Source organism: Humulus lupulus, chromosome 3 (genome assembly GCF_963169125.1).
Source record: "Humulus lupulus chromosome 3, drHumLupu1.1, whole genome shotgun sequence".
Classification (NCBI taxonomy): Eukaryota; Viridiplantae; Streptophyta; class Magnoliopsida; order Rosales; family Cannabaceae; genus Humulus; species Humulus lupulus.
Window position 1 is genome coordinate 40,223,703 of NC_084795.1, and position 7,588 is coordinate 40,231,290.

Below are 7,588 nucleotides of genomic sequence, written 5' to 3' on the forward strand. Positions count from 1 at the left end.
TGCTGATATATCGCCCAAGGCAGGCGATATATCGCCTGTACCAAATTTCCCAAATGTTCACCAATTCTGACTACTCAAACAAATATTTATCAACATTCTCGAACAAATCAGAATTATTACGACACACTGCACAAGTTCACCAAACAGATTAAATGGAAACTTTCTCTTGAGAAAAACAACTAAATCAATATGAAAATGTTATAAATAAGCGTATATTTTGTACGCTTATCAATATCACACATGACACGTCTCACTGAGAATGTGCATGTTATTTTGTACGACACGTCCTTTCTATTTTGATTTTAAACGTGAGTTCTCCAGTGGACAAGGGAAAATGATTCATTCTTTAAAATATTGAGTGAAAATGGTAAAAATAAGCTTTTCTAATGGATGAGTTAAATTTGAGGTATTTTACATTTTTTTTACCTCAATGAATAGTACTACTCCACATTTAGAGATAACTATTAATTGAGCTATAAATATTTTATTCTTTTTTCTTTCTTTCACTTCCCATTTTAATTATATTTTATTTATCTTTCTTTCTCTCTCCTTTTCGAGTATATTAATGAATAAAAATTTAATATTGAAATAATATCCAGAAAATATAGATAAGCTGATGTATAATATAATATAAATGTTTGATGTAAAATATAAAAAGTAAAATTTTAGTGATGTATTTTTAATGATAGAGTAGAACATTCATTGAGAGTGTGCAAGTACATATACTCTACTCTACAGCACATGATTTCAATTTTTTTAATTTTATTTTAAATGTTCAAAAAAGTGACCCATTATTATAACATAATCTCCCACCATATCTGCATATTGTTCTCCAACTTCAAGTATTAAAAAAGATAGAGGAAATGAGTATTATTTTAAAAAGTTTTTAAATTTATGTAAAAGCTTCAAATGGATTGATTTATCATAAATGACGAAAGATTCAAGTCTAAATTGTAGCAGTGAAACATGGTCTATTTCACACGTACACGCAACAATGATTCAGTACTTAATTAATAGGCAGTATGACTAGTTTTGAGTTTGGAGTTTCTTTTGTATTACATTAGATACATACAAACTACTTCCCAACCACAAAGAAGTAGGCCAATCAACTCCCATTAGTGCTGCAAAGAAAGACAAGAGATCATAATTTGAAAATGAAAAATAAAAAAAATAAATTGAGAAGATAGTCAGAAAAGTAATTCAGAATTCATTACTGTTTACCTCATCAATGGAGTGGAGAGATGGATAATTTAATGTTAAACTCTTCTCCAAGAAAGACAATCTTTCCTTGCAAATCTTCTGGCATTCGGATGAATTCTGACTCTGACATGCATCAATACATGAAAATGTTTAAACAATATTCTTGCATAAGAAGTTTGAATCCCCTACCATTTCTAGAAATAAGCAGTTTTATCTAATCTAGATAATATAACTTTCTTTTAATCAAATGAGTACCAAAAACTAGTTCTTGATGCTGTATAACAGTACTGTATCACAACTCAATGGCACTCACTTATTAGTTCTTGACGCTTCTGCCTCATCCCTTAGACTCAGTGAACCCAGTGAATTCGACAAGTACTGCGCAGAATTTGCTTCACAAGAGCTTGGATCCACTGGCCATCTCATTGGAACCACCAAATTCCTATAGAAATTTTAAACAAGAACAGCTCTCTTTTTAGTTCAGTAGATTTATATACATCATTAAATGTGGGAATGAACTAGAAAAATACATGCAACTTAACTCACTACCTACATTTGGAAGCTATTAAACGTATGGAAATGTTTCATGCATGCAATTTTAGTCAAGATGAGTTGGTTATAAAGTTAGCTCATTTGGTAAGTTGGTGAAGTGGTTAAGTTCCGTTATGACAAGTTAGTTAAAGTAGTTGGTTCTTCTTGTTACTGCTTGTAACCACTTGTAACTGATTGCTTCTGCTTATATAAGCTTCTGTATTCCCCTGCTTCAATCAATGAAACTCAGTTCATTTTTCATTCAACTATATTTGTTACAATTTTAACACTCTTTTCTCTGAGTTCAAACATGTAAATGTTTATAGTTCTATTCATCATGTTATGTTAAAGACCACAAGAAAACTATTTGAGAATCCTCTTGTAGATTACTGCCTTGAAACTTAGGAAAGCAAAAACTTAATGAAAAGGAATTTTAACATACAAAAAGATCAAAGTGTTTGAAAAATAATTGCATACCCTTCATTGGATATGTGCTTGCAACGAGTCAGCTTATCCACTGTGTAGTCTCTATAGAAAATGTCAAGCTTCTTTGATAGCTTTGGTAAGTCAAGTAACGGCAAAACATCCCAAACCTTCAAAACCTGAGTGTAATAAGACCTTTCCCTGACAAAGTCTACAGCCCAGATTAAGGAAAATTTCTTGTTAACCATGTAATGCTCAACAAATAGGGAGGAACTTTCGCCGTGGACAACATGGTTTTTCTCTGCTTGTGGTTGACGCCAACCACTCGAAAGCTTCTCCAACAGACTTAGTACTTTCTTAAACAACTCGTCGTTTCTAACTCTTCTCATTGATCTCCAGAAGGAATTAGTGAAGCAAACCTACATTAAAGTGGATGTACGACTCGATATTCTTAGTTCTTTACCATTAAAAAGTTAAACTAACAAGAGGATATATACCAATTAGGGACTGGTAATACCTTCCATTTTGCGTTTTTAAACAGAAGTGAATCAGCATTAGCTAAAACATCAAGCTGATTAAGCTCAAGCAAGGCAGTTATAACAGCATTTGTCAAGTTTTTGTCCTCTTCAGCATTGTAAAAACAGTTGCGCTCCTTAGCATCAATCACTAGTTTCTTCCAAACAGAGCCACTGTTGACCAAAGTTGTTCCACTCCCCACTATCCAAAGGCAATACCTGCACCATAATATCTATAATATTTATAACTCCACCATAACATACAGCTATAATATTTGTATATACTTGTTTCAATACCAACATTCAATGGGGGAGAAAAAAAATACGCAATAGGATGATTTTCTGCCATTAGTGCTTAAAATTCATTATTCTGTTAAGTACACCACCTATTTTGAAAGGCAGTTGATTATTTTAAAAATTAAAGCTAGAAATATCATGGGGAATGAGTTGCAAACTTAAATAATAAAGAATGATTAACTGCATAATGAACTTATGGGGGCGTATGCGAAAGTGTTACCTTGCACGAGTTAGAGCCACATTTGCTCTCTGACGGTTGGAGAGAAAACCAACAGATCCATTCACATTACATCTAACTGTAGAGATTATTATTATGTCTTCTTCTCCACCTTGGAATCCATCAACGGAACGAATGCTTAAAGAAAAATCACTTTGAGCATCTGAGCTATATTTTTTTCCAATTTTCTCACTGATTACATGTACTTGTGCCTTGTATGGTGATATCACTCCAACTCTAACCTTCTGCTTTGTGAGGCTAAATTCTTTTTAAGACCAAAAAAAAAAGACAACCATTATCCTCTATCATATATCCAAAGTTGCTAGAAATAAAAAATTGCAGAAAACATCTACAAATAATCTAACCCACCAAGAAAAGCACCTTGTTTTCTTATTGCATCTTAATAACTTTAGAAATGATTGGGATTCAAGGCAAGTGGAATGTTATTCCAAGCAACTATTATTCTCAATCCTGCAAATCAAATGGGGCCAAGAGAATAAACATTTGCAATAAGTTTGATTGTTTGAGTACCTTTATAAATGCTTGCAACTATATCTGAGACCACAGCAACCTCAACCATGTTCCTTCTACTGTGCTTGTAATCAAATTCTTCTTTTCCGTGTGGCACATTAATGAAGGAGTAAGTGCCATACATTTCTCCTGGAAGGAAACGTCTACTGTAGTTTCCAAGTTTAACATTCTGACCATCCAAAATCTGATTATTGTAGAACTCCCTATTTGGAAATAAGCTTATTGAGGGATGCATCCTATGCTGGACATTGAGAAGGTATTTCTTATGGCCAAGAAAAGTCAACCTCTCAAACAAACTTCTTCCAAAGTTGGCTTCTGCTGAAATCTAACAGTGACCATGAAATTCCATTATTACACAGGTGAACATACTAATAAATGATTCACCAGCAAGTGAAAAACAGACTAAATGAAATTCAATAATGGTAGTAAAGCTCAAATTACCTCACTTCTGACCATTGCAGGGAGTTGCCTTTCATCTCCAATGAGTATAGCATGACGCAAACCATGAAGTTGTAAAGGAATGGCTGACTCACATTCTTTTAACTGAGCAGCTTCATCAATGACCAATATTTCTGCTTTGGCCAATTTAGCAGAACTAGAAACAGTACAGAACACCATGAATGCATTTTCCAAGAAGAATTCTTTGATCGACATCTTACTGGCCATAGAAAAGCCCTCTGTAGGATTTGACGGAAAGTTTTCAGGAAGTGATTGTAGTGTATGAAGGTTCTTTCTTCTTGCAACATCGAACTTAACAAAGTTGTGATCTTCATTTATTGAAAGCTTGTTGATATTCTTTAATACATCACTCGAAACATCTTGCACCAACTTTTGAAAAGATTTGAGAGAGTAGTACGCTTCAAACATCTTCTCCACTACTTCAAGTGAAATTAGGGAGGTTGGCAAGTGTTTATACAAATTCTCAACACAAAAGTACAGCCTTTCCCCAAAGCAAATGAACTTTTTCTTTACAAAATCCTCAAAAGTCAAAGGACTAACAGCTTCCTTGACCTCATTATCTTCTTCTTTATTTCCAGAGTGGCCATTACCATCCTTTTCTTTTCGACTCAATTGCTTTTCTTTCTGCTTACCTTTTGATTTTTCCTTGCTCTTACTGTTTTCTTTTAATGTTGAAACTATAACCTGCTGCCATACTTTGTTGCTTCTCTTATCTGCAAGTATTTTCTTACCAACTTTCTCCGTTTCCCTATTCTTTAGGCACAGATGATTCTTCTCTGCATTCTCATCATTCACGGATTGTTTTGCTTCCCGTTCTTTCAAGTATAGATTATATTGTTCTTCAGGGTCCTAGCAAAGAAATCATGGAAATTAAATTGCTGTTCCATCCAGATTCTTTAGCATAACACAGATAAAGTATGTCAGCACGATGATCAAGAAAGACATCATAAAGTTCTTTATGATCCTTAATCTTCATTCGCTTCTTGTTTCCAAACAAAACTACATCTCCAAACCCGTAGCCATTATACTTTGATGACTCTGCAACTCCTTTCACGAGCCGCTTCGTCACCTCTAACACGGCAGTGTTTGTTGGAGCACATGTACATGTTCTACATCCCATCTTAAGGAGGGAATGCAATAGAAAACCGACTGTCTTAGTTTTCCCCGTCCCTGGAGGCCCCCAAATAAGTTTAACAGTGTTCAGATGATTACATTCTCTAGTCTCAATACAGCTCCAAACTGCAGCTTGCTGGGAATCATTTAAATCTGAATTGCTGACTCTGGCCTTCATAGCTGAATATGCAGCACTACATTTTTCATCAGCATGGCAGAGAGTACAATCTTCTGCCTCCTGCAAAACCATATTTTAAGTTAATTTACACACACACACACATATTCCACAATCACATGCTGATGTGAAACATAAACCAAGCAAAGAGTAACTCTCTTACAGCAAATGGGGTATGCTGAACTTGTTTGATGATGTTCATATTTCCTGTTTCCGGATCAGAATGTAGTGCCTTCCAAATACGGATATTTGTAGTCATGTTCATCAGCTTAACAGCAAAAAGGGCTTCTTCACTCTTTCTGTTTTTCCCCATGTTGTCTTCAATCGAAATAGGTTTTGATGACACAATTAAAAGTACAAGACAATTATCCTCAACCCTTACCCATCGACGCTGCACAAAAGCAATGAGGTAAGGTCTTCTTGGCCGATCCAGATCATTGATGCATTTTGGTCTTACATTTGTTATGGCAATGAGGTCTCCTACTCCAAGATCATCATCATCATCATCATCATCATTGTCATTGTCATCATTATTTTTCTTCTTTATCATACCACAGTTAAATTCAAGAGTGTAAAACAAGTCTTTTGGAAGTCTAAAATCATTGGTTGGTTCGATATCCTCAATTTCACAACAAAGTGACTCTGACAAAGTTGCTATGTTTGAATACAAATCTGATCGAGTTTCTTCTATAAGTGGAGTAATGAATGATTCCAAGTATTCAGCTGTTGAAGAGAAGGTTTGGGGAATCTGCTTCACCTGCTCCCCAACAAGCTTAGGTACTTCAATCATAAAAGTATTCAAATATTTATCCTCACACATATCATTATTAGTCTTTTTGAATAATAATAATAATATTAATGCTAATTAGAAAATGACAACAACTTAAACAAGAGTACTTTATTCCAAGATGGAAAAGAAAAAATCTCATACTTGAAAACCCATCATTAATCAAATTTGTTTAAACCCTTTTTGTGTGTCTATATACGTATATAATATAATACCTGGGTTTTATAGAGATCATTGTTTAGAACATCCTGGATGGACCAAGAAAAAACATAATCGATTAAGCTTCCCATCACAACTACTTGCACCTTTTTCTTCCAAGTATCTTTGTAAAGATCTATAAGGCAAAAGAAAGATGAGTGAGAGCAAGAATTCAAAGATCGCTTACCACTGAAGGAAAAGAGCTTTAATTGGAATCATACACATTTACTAAACATAACAGTTGGTATAAAAATACACCAATACTAAGCAGTGTTCTCCTTTATGAAACCATGAAAAGAGACTACATTATCGGAACATGCTTTTTTGCTTTACACATAGGAAAAAAAGAAGCATGAGTTTTTATTAGCAGGCATTGTATCATAAAATCAAAGGGATTTTTGTAAAACGATTTGCAAGTTGACTACAATCAATTTGATAGTACTATAAGCTACCCAAAAAAATATTTGACATAGCAACCTTAGAGCATAAATCCACAAAATATCAGTCTTTTATTGCTAATTATACAGTGTTTTTCTAATATTTAGCACTTACCTTAGTTAGAAGGAGCACTAGTCATTTGCAAAGGAACAAACTTTGTTTGCATCTATGTATGTAGAAATTAAAAACACAGATCAGAACAGTAGAAATGGTACCATTTTGAGTATTGAGGAAAATGAAATCAACTTGCTTCAATTCTTTGATAAAAAATTAAAAATAAAAACCTGCTTAAATTCCATTGAGCAAAAAAAATTGTTTAAATTCATATTGGAAGTTGAAACGAATTGGAAATATCCATTCCATTTACCAAGACGATCTTAAATTAGTGTTCTATGTTTTTTTTTTGTCATTTTAAAAATTGTAAACGTTACATCTTCTTCTTTTTTTCTTCTACCCAAATTAGCATGTCACTACAAGAAACCAGTTCTTTGCCGGCGTAATTCGTAATTGCGCCGGCAAAAATCACTTTCACCGGCGCAATTCATGAATTGCGCCGGCAAAAATCAAACCCTATGCCGGCGCAATTTAACGCTGGAAAAGATGACTTTTGCCGGCGCAAGTCGGGGTTGCGCCGGCAAAAGTAATGCCAGATTTTTCAAAATAAGCGTACAAACTTTTGCCGGCGCCTTTCACCTAACGCGCCG

The 7,588-nt window shown here is 34.3% G+C and overlaps 1 pseudogene; it reads right to left on the reverse strand.

Moving 5' to 3' along the window:
• Nucleotides 1-832: 832 nt before the first annotated feature.
• Nucleotides 833-6,640, reverse strand: LOC133822562 (uncharacterized; annotated as a pseudogene).
• Between the last annotated feature and the right edge of the window lie 948 nt (nt 6,641-7,588).